This window comes from Nanorana parkeri, unplaced genomic scaffold, assembly GCF_000935625.1.
Source record: "Nanorana parkeri isolate BGI_ZX_2015 unplaced genomic scaffold, ASM93562v1 scaffold297, whole genome shotgun sequence".
NCBI classification, from domain to species: Eukaryota; Metazoa; Chordata; class Amphibia; order Anura; family Dicroglossidae; genus Nanorana; species Nanorana parkeri.
In genome coordinates, this window is record NW_017306565.1 from 781786 (window position 1) to 789907 (window position 8122).

Below are 8122 nucleotides of genomic sequence, written 5' to 3' on the forward strand. Positions count from 1 at the left end.
AGATACGGAACTTTAGTAGAGAAACATAGGTATATTATTCCTCATTTCCACAGCAGCTTGTCCTGCATTATCATGGAGGGGCTGCCAAATGAATGGCCAAAGAGGAACAGCTTGGTTGGACCAGTTGTCCAGCGGATAAGTAGCCTAGGAGAGCGAGGAATAGGGTGAGGAGTTTTATAATAGAAGGGGGAAGGGGGACACCAAAAGACAGGAGTTCAATTTTAAAAAGGTCAATGGTAGGATTTGGTCCTTAAGATGGCTTAAGATTGTACTTACATTTTTGTTTCATTTTATTCAGTTATATACCATTGTATTTTGAAGCACTTTCCAGGGTTAACAGATAACTCGGGCTCGGTTCCTAGACTACAACCATCTAATGCAATACTAAAAATGTAGCTGGATGCAAGCAGAGGAAGGGGTTAACTTGTTTCAGCTCTGTAAAGACAGAATGGTTTCTAGAGGTTTTTAGAGAATTCTGAGACAGACTCTGATTGGGGGGAAGACTGCTGCATGCAGCAAATGCCATTATTATTACTTTTCCATCGTCTCCTTTTTTTCTGTCTGAGCCTTCCGGATCTTGTATCTTTTCTTTATCCCTTTACAATTTTTTTGGGGACATGCACTTTTTATTCTTCCTTGATACACTGTATATCTTCGGGAATATTTATACCTTTGTGGGGGCTCTCAAATCATCTCAGCATACAGGAAATGCACCTTTGTTTTTTTATAACATTGTAGTACTCTACAATGCACAGGCCATTCACTTTTATGCATTGTGGTGTGCTATAGCAGAGGTGTGCTTTTTGTTACTGTGTATTGCATGTGCCTTGGGTTGCCATTCTGAATGATTATCAATGCAATGGAAAACACATATACCTGTATTTTAAAGAGATTGTGTCACCAACTTACAAAAACCAGAGCAAAAACAAAACAAAAAAAAACAATTATTTTAAATGCCTACTTTCAGTCTTTTTTTTAATTTACTTGCAATGTGTCTTTGCACTTTCTAGGAAATTCAACCATTCCAGGAAGAGACAGTTCCCTAGAACAGCCACAGTTCTACCACTCTCCTGCCATGTCATAGCCCTCTCCTCTTAAGGAGTTTCTAATTACTGCCTGTGCTGGTCTAGATTCTCCACCCCTCGCTTCACCTCCCTACTTAATCTTTATGTAACTGCAGGGAAGTAGAGAAAGGGAATACTATAGAGTGTCAGCGCTAAGCATGCATCCAAGAATGCGTCATTCAACACTAGTCTCAGACCTTTTGGATGTCTACACAAGGGAGGCTTTTACACATAAATAACATGCATAAAATAGCTTACTGGGCATGTAAAAAACTTACCCTTGCAGTAGGGCTATGCCCACACTGCAAGGTTTAAGTGCTCATTTAGTCTAGGGGGTTTAAATAAAGACGTTATACTCACCTGATCCCCTGTCTTGCTGTGTTCCTGAACTGGTCCCAACAGCTTTTCCACTGGGCTCTGGAGGTCTAAGAGCTGCTGATGTTATCATGTCTAATGTCGGTCCATTGACTTGCATTAGAAACGAGGACACCAAGGAACATTCCAAAGCCAGAGCTGAGGGTGAGAGAGATGAGCACAGTTGTACTTCGGTTCACAAACCTAATATGTTCCACGATTCTGGTCGCGAACCGAATTGGTCACAAACAGAATCAAACTGTGATCAGACCACAATCTTGACTAGAGGAAACCACAACCACGTGTCAGAGCATTGAAGATGGCTGCGGTTGTGTTCGTCACCCGATGTGGAGTTCGCGAATGGAAGCAAAACCGAATTGTTTGCGAATAGAAGTGTTCGTGAACCGAGGTACCACTGTAAATCTGCTTTTTTTGAGCTCCATAGACAAAACAAGCACTGAAGCTTTTGTGGTGTGGGTGGTAGCCCCACTGCAAGGGTAAGTTGTTTAAATTCCTAGAATTCTTCTTTAAATGAACATATATTCTTAGGAGAAGCATCATTGTTAAAATGAATGGTCTGGCAAAAAGGTCTCTTTAATGCATGTTAGCGGAGAGCACAATTATAAATGTCTCCTTATATGCATGGCTGTCCATGTATATATGGAAGTGTTTTATGTTTTTTATATATTTTTCTAGATATAACGTGCAATAGATCAGTATGTTGCAATTTTAGTAATCTTTAGAATGCATGCATCAACAAAGTGGGAATAAACTTATCTAAAGGAACCAAGCGTTATAATTATGATTTTGTCATACACCATGCATTGCTATGTTTTTTAGCTTGTGGACATGTGTAAGAACTAATGGATGAGAAATCCGAAGCTCAGAGACTATGGAGAATATTATATTCTGTCAGTGGATGCTTGTGGCAGAAAGGTTATATCCCTCGCCTTGTTTATTACTTTTCACATGGTTTTATCAGTTTGGGGATTTAAGGGAGGATTTTTGGTAAGGTGAAGAATAATTTTTGTCCAATAAATTTGAGAACATTTTGGGTTGAACTAGGTGGTGTTTTTTTCATTTGCAGGAATTAATTCACTGTATTTTTTGTACCTACAAGAGATACTAGTAAGCCATTATGATCAAGGCACTATACAGCAGCTCCACTGAAGAACTCCAAAATGGGAAATAAACATCCTAAAGTAATGAAACCCTTTCTACATGTGACTGGGATACTTATTCCATATTAAATACAATCTACACAGTTAGATAACCGTCTCATGTGCACAGCCCTTATTGAAGGTTCTAATTACCATTTATATTCCGAGGAGGACTAGAGATTTTTGGCCTGGAAGGCAAACACAACCAACAGGCATTTTCATAGTATGGGTAGATTCATATCTGCTAAAGAAAGTGTGCCCTACAAAGTGTACCACTTCACTTCAGACCATCTTCAGTTCTAGCATGTTGTGCCCCTATGCAGAAAACCAGATCCATTGAGATATGGTTAGATGAGTTTGGTGTGGAGGAACTTGACTGGTTTGCAAAAAGGCCTGATTTAAACCCTGCAAAACACTATTGGATTGAAATGCCAACTATCACCCGAGTCTTCTCGTCCAACATCAGTACCTGAACTCACAAGTACTGAAAACAGAGATGAAATGCATATATGAGAGATGTTTTACCTGCCTAATTATTTTAATTATTTGTCTTTCTGCCCATCCAGTCCTGTGATTTACACATCTCTAATACACAGCGCAGCCCTATCCGGCATGGCAGGAGACTTGATTTTTCTCTGCTGCAGGTCGATAACCCGTACATGTCTTGCCCCTCCCCCAGCCCGTGACTCAACAGTTAAGAAAAAGCAGCAGACACATATGCTCCTCAAGCATGCAGTTCATGGGAGCAGACACTGCTATCTCTTTGGAAGTCATGGCTTGGGAACAATCATTCAAGGACATCTAATGGTACATCCAATATCAACTGAGCCGTTTTTAACCTTCGCACCAGAGCCTAATCCAATATTTAACTGGTTACTGTCAGCAACACCTCTTTTTGCTTTCCTAAAATCTGCTATACATGGCTACAACATTTGCGGTTGTGTGTGAACAGTTCAACTAATCATGGGGAATAATACTGAAGAAGTAATTCAGCTGTCGTAAAGCAGCAGAAAAGGGGAGTGTGCTGTCCATGGTGCTGAATTTATATACCGGCATTCCCTGACTTATGATGTCCATGCACTGTGCAAAAGTTTTTGAGGAACCGGATGAAATTTGCACAGTGCACAGCACAGTGCACAGCATCCCTCGATCAGCTGATCGAAGGAGAAGGCCGGAAAATGTTTGTATAATGGAAACCGGCAGCCAATGAGCTGCCCACTCTCGTCGGGTATTTTGACCAGCTGACAGGTTGACAGGCTGTCTCATGCAACTCATGATGTATGAATGAACACAGAGCTGCACTAATGTTTCAGTATTTTACATCTGCCTGGAGTTTTGAAAACATTTGTCCCGTGGATGTCTCTGACTTCAGTACTTTCTGCCTGGTCATGCCCGTGAATTGCTGTATTGAGAAAATGATAAAATTTCATACAGCAGGGTACATACATAGCAGGGTTCTGGGATGAGACAAGCCAAAATTGGGTGTACAGTGAGGAGCTATGGTGTTCCACTTCATTATTGGTGACGTATCCATTTAAGTCCAACCACAGTCATTTCTTTTTATTCTTTTTAGTTTTGGATAGAGTATGGAAGGGTTAGAACCCCAGTTAGGTTTTTATTGCTATTTATGTACCCATTGTGGAGATTTTACCTTAGCTATGGTGGTCAGAACCTCTGCCAGCTTTGTACTATTGGGTGTGTACAGAGGACAGTGCCAAAAGCAGAAGGCATAAAGTCCAGATTCAATTTTATTCAAAGTCTTGTTTTATAAAAAGCCATTGACTGGCAGGTAATTGGCGCAGGATACGTACAGAATATGTAAATCCGTTCTTGTATCTAATCAGTCAGGCAAAGCTTTGCCAAAAAAGAAACAGAATGCAATGAAAATCCTATGTTGAAATTATTCTCCATTCTAGTCAAAACCAAAAATAATTATAGAAATTAAATGAAAAAGAGCACACTGACATAGTGCAGAACTTTACCCACATCCCTACCATCATGCTGTAACAAATATGGTGCGGAAGAAAAATGGTGCCTATTTCTGGAGTGCCGTTTACAAATGTAATTCCATGTCTGCTTTTTTTTCAGCTACAAAAATAGCCCCCTTGTGGCCAGTGTACCCCTGCTACACATGTTGAAGTTTAGAGATCTGGCCCACAGATCATTTTCCTCTTTATATTGTGAGTGAATTCTATCATTTTTTTTTACAGTCATTTGTAAGTGATTAGCATTTATTGTGGCAATTAGACATTACCGGCAAAAAATGTGTTTTGTTTTTCGGATTTTTCTTTCATTCGGGTTTCGGGTCTGAACGCCATTTTATTATTCGGATCTTTCTGAATTTCATTTTAGTTTTGAATGCATTTTTCTGATTGGCCACAAAACAGTCATGTGTCCAATTCAGTTTGAATGAAATTCGGATGATCACAAATTTGGTTAAAAGAACATTCGACCTCATTGAAATTCTGACATTTGGATGCATCTGAATGCCTAAATTCTCAAAATGTCATCCAATTTTCATTCTCAACTAAACAAAATGTACATGTCTAGTGGTAATGTAGAGGTGCAGTGATGATGTATATGTGTGCACATTTTCATGACTCACATTGCAAGCTTTCTTCTTTTTTTATGAATTTTTTTTAGGCCCGAATCATACAAATTCAATTTTTTTCCCCATGGAAAATTCAGTCTGACACTGGGGTCAGATTGTAAAGCAGGCTTTTGCCCCCCTCCTTGTGATTCCATGTAACACGATCACTAAACACCAGCTCTGCCTTTGCACACAACAGACTGTCGGGGGGGATGGTGCATATGGACTTTAATGTAAATCAAAGTAAGTTTAATGTCAGTGTGCTTTTTTTTATATTACTCACACAGTGCTGGTGGGGTTCCCAAACCATTTTAAGACAGCTGCAAGACAATTGTGGTGGACCTCTGTACCTTTTGGCTGAATGCCCCTAACAAAGTTTGAACCAATTTTGCACTTCAGAACTGACTTATTTTTCTCGTCTTAAAAAAAATATTGATATACTTTTTTAATATAATGATAATATGAAAATATATGAGTTTAAAAGCCCTTTATTAAAACCTGCAGTGCAGTAATGTCCCTGCTGGGATCTGACGTTCCTCCGCAGCTGGAGATTGTAAGTTGCCCGAGTCTGCCTTATATAACTACACACCAGGCTCCCAGGAGAGGATAATCTACTCATTGCGATGGTGCGGTAGGGCTTAGGTGTAAGTCATGGGTTGAAGAGAAGGAAGCTCCATCAGATAATAAGAAGAGGAAATTAGATACTTTATGTCAATCACACATACTGCAGGGGAGAGAAGGTTGTATGGTGTGTCTGATTTACAGTAGAACAAGCTGCTGTGTAGCTAGTGAGCACTGACAGAATACTGTTTAACCCAAGCAGACGATGGAGGTGAATGCCTAGCTCACCAGAACAAAGGGGAGAAAAGGTTTATTTGATGCAAACTGTAAATTAAAAGCCTAGTTCTAGAATACTGACTACTGTCATAAGCTGTAATGATCTACTAAGCTCAAAACGTTATTTAAAGGCATCCTGTACGGAGATATATCCTATATAAGCTGGAATGATTGACCTCCTATTGAAAATGCTAGGTGCCCGTTAAAAATTAAAAACTATGTTAGAGCGAACTCATAATAAACTCATGGGGAGACTTAGAAGTCAAGTATGGAACAAATTTGGGGTCAGGAGATGCAGTTAAAGATGCATATCACTTTTTTTTCAAGAATGTGATCAATGGAGAACTATTCCTATCATTATGTATTAAAATAAAGGCAGTCCTGGGTTAAGAACAAGAGAGGGACTGTAGGTTTGTTCTTGTTTGTTCAACTGTATGTTGTCTCAAGGACAGGAAGTGAGATTAAATCTTCCTAATGAGGATAAAGACAGCAGTAAAAACCCACAAAGACCCGAAAGAGGCGGGCACCCCTCGTCTGCACGTCTAACAAGAGCCAACTTCTTGTAATGTACGTACAGTACTACAAACCAGACCCAAAAATGCGAGCACTCCTCTTCAGCACGAGTGCGGTAGCATTACCACGACTGAAATGCTGGGCGGTACACTTTGGCTGCAGCCTGCTTTACAGTAATAGCCTCCGTTTGTAAGTAGGGGTCTGTAAGGGGTATGTAAGTCGGATGTTCGTAACTCGGGGACCCCCTGTATATCTAAAGCTCTTGTTTTGGATAGAGTAGGGAATATTCAAGTTTTTAAAAAAATTTTCTGTGTGCCAGTAAAGATATTACCTTTACTTCCTGTCCCATCTCCACAATAGTAAGTAAGAGGAGACCTCTTCACAGAAAGAAAAACCCTCTCTTAGGGTCCTTTCACACCTATCAGTTGCAGTGTTTTGCAGTAATGCATGGCAACACACAGGTTACGGCATTGTGGTACCATTAATTTTTAATGGCATTACAGTATGTTGGTGCACTGCATTAGAAAAAAATCATGTTTGTCTGTTTCTAGACTTTTTTATGGTGCCTCGGGGGCCCATTCAAATGAATGGACTGCCTAAGCACAAACCACATTAACACATGACAAACTGCACCTAGAAGGGTTGCCGGTGACTAGGTGCATGCTATTTTGCAGGGATGTGTATTGGATACATACAGTATACTAAATTGTGTGGGACTAGCTTGTTTGCATATATCATATTCCATGACTTCCTTTTTGGATTTATCATAGTAGGGTGAGGTATTTCCCTTAAATGTTTTATTTTCCCATGATCTAAGTTTTGTATTTTTTCTAATTTTTATCTACGTCTGCTGCATTTAATAGTTGTCATATACATACATCTCCTACCGTAATATCATGATTTTGATCGTGACATAATGATCCATAAATGTACGCTGTGCATTTCTATATCACTAGCTAATATCTAGTATATATTTTTGCTTTTTTGGGGGGTCCAAAATAAAAAAAAATGGCTTTAGATATGTTGGTCTCCTTATTTTCTAGCAGCAATAGGGTTTATTTATGTAATGGACCACCTTTTCATATTTGAAATATATATTTTGTAGTGAAATTCTTACATATTAGTGGTGCATGGATAGAGTACAAAATAATTATCTTTTAAGTATTTGAACTAGACAAAAGTTGTGTTGTAATTTCAGTCCAAGTTATTTGTACGGAGGTTTTGTGCATAAATACATATGTACTAGAAGACATAGTAGTATGAGACATAATACTGTTCTCGCTGAACTAATCTATTTCGGCCTTATCAATGTATTAGAAGTGTGATGTATTACCCTATGAGGATTCTTTGTTGTACCAATTATATGAGACATAAAGTATTTCCTGTCTTGTACATCTGTAATCCTTTTCATATTCATTGTCTCTTATTGGGTGTGTACCATGTGACACCCGAATATTTCCTGTTTCCTTCTTGTTAAAATTGATAAAAATTTATTGAAACTAACTAATCTATTTTTACTCTGCAGAAACCAGTTTTAATTGACTGATTATGTGTCTAAAGCACACCCCTCCTAACAATACACACACACACACACACACAAGATC

At 39.0% G+C, this 8122-nt stretch overlaps 1 protein-coding gene across 1 annotated transcript in view; it reads right to left on the reverse strand.

Moving 5' to 3' along the window:
- LOC108788004 (leucine-rich repeat-containing protein 4C) overlaps positions 1-8122 on the reverse strand; it is a 246154-nt gene that overhangs the window by 127963 nt on the left and 110069 nt on the right. The window lies entirely within an intron of this gene.